The sequence below is a fragment of the Olea europaea genome, unplaced genomic scaffold (assembly GCF_002742605.1).
Source record: "Olea europaea var. sylvestris unplaced genomic scaffold, O_europaea_v1 scaffold2495, whole genome shotgun sequence".
NCBI classification, from domain to species: Eukaryota; Viridiplantae; Streptophyta; class Magnoliopsida; order Lamiales; family Oleaceae; genus Olea; species Olea europaea.
The window spans coordinates 30,716-32,511 of NW_019243184.1; the positions used below are offsets into that span (position 1 = coordinate 30,716).

Below are 1,796 nucleotides of genomic sequence, written 5' to 3' on the forward strand. Positions count from 1 at the left end.
TTTTAACCAATTAGACTACCACTTCGATAGTCTTTATTTGTTGTAGCAATCACAAATTGTTCAAGTTTAAATTTATATTTGCATTCACAAATCCCATTTAATATGAAATTATATTCGTTGCATATCATGATTAATAAATGAAATATTTACTTATTAGTACATTTACCTTAATAAATAAATGCAAGAATATTGAAGTTTAGAAGTTGATGTGATTCATTAGTATTGGGGCTTTTATGGCAATTCTTGTTCCACCTGCCGTAGCTTTGCTATGATATTCTCCGGTGATGGTTTTCGACCTGCCGGTGTTCATCCAATCCTCCGTTTCAGGATTTTCCATTTCCCGAATTGGCTGTAGGAACAAAAAGAAAGAGAATAATATTAGGAGAGAAGATAAATATATTTATTTATTTTAAGTGTATATTTGACATGACATTTTTGTTATATTCTTTGTAACTAAACCCGTGATTAAGAAAAAAGAAAGATATTGAAATGAATACGTACATCTCAGACAGTTGAGACCTAAACATTTGGGAAGACAAATGAATTCGGGGTTCTGAATTGTGCGACACAACTCGAGGCAATTGTCGAAGCAATCGGCTTGTACCTCGTGGCTCACCACCAGAAAAACAAGAACAAAGCACGCAAATAACCTTAATATTTTCCCCATTTTCTTGCACTCTCGTTATGGGAAAGTGAAAATGATAGTGCAAGATGGCTATTTGTTATGTTGAACAATGGCCTTTGTAGCCACACAAATAATAAATGTCTTTTATTTAGGGTTTGTTGGTTCCAAATTTTCAGGGGATCCTTACATAATGATTGACTGCTCATTTACCGTTTTTCTGTTAACAACAAAATGAGATTATAGGAAAATGGTATTATATCAATATGATATCAAATATGATATTATAGCATTAGTTGGGTAGATATCATCATTCTCTTGAGTAATGCTACGTAACACTAGTGGTCAAAGTAATGCTACGTAACACTAGTGGTCGAGTTAATGCTACGTAACACTAGTGGTCAAAGTAATGCTACGTAACACTAGTGGTCAAAGTAATGCTACGTAACACTAGTGGTCAAAGTAATGCTACGTAACACTAGTGGTCAAAGTAATGCTACGTAACACTAGTGGTCAAAGTAATGCTACGTAACACTAGTGGTCGAGTCAATATTCTTAAATTTAATTAACCGTATTATCAGTAGCGGACGCAGACATATGGAGTTAGTGGGGCACAATATAACTTGTACAAAAAGTTACAAAAAAATTTATCTATTCGATATTTTATTACAATTATTCTCTACTAGTTTTTATATTATGATAACGTTCCATAATTACATCATTTTTGATACTGTCAAATATATCATTATCAATATATGCAATCAAACTATCATTCAACCATTGATCTCCAATTCGATTGCACATGCGATTTTTTACATAAGTCATCGCAGAAAATGCTCTTCAACTGTAGCAGTAGCCACGGGAAGAACTAAGGCTAATGTCACAAGCTTGAAAACTAATAGATACACGTCGTGCTTATTTTTCGCAAACAATGTTTGTGCTAGATCACCAAGGCCTTGTAATCCTTCAAAATCTTTATCAGTATGCATGGGACTTTGCTTGATGTATATAATTTTTGTACATCAAGGTGTCCTTGCCTCTCACATGGGATGGGGCCCCACATCAGGTGAGAGGCATGGACACCCTTATGGAAAAAAATTATGTATATATATATATATAATTGATCATCAAGTTTCGAGATATCTGTTGTGTCAAAATCTACTGGATAATACCA

At 33.8% G+C, this 1,796-nt stretch overlaps 1 long non-coding RNA gene across 1 annotated transcript; it reads right to left on the reverse strand.

Moving 5' to 3' along the window:
* LOC111382422 lies at positions 1-686 on the reverse strand. The gene is made up of 2 exons (XR_002700503.1): positions 502-686; positions 1-349 (listed from the first exon to the last, which is right to left on the reverse strand). It is a non-coding gene; the product is annotated as an uncharacterized LOC111382422 (long non-coding RNA).
* Between the last annotated feature and the right edge of the window lie 1,110 nt (positions 687-1,796).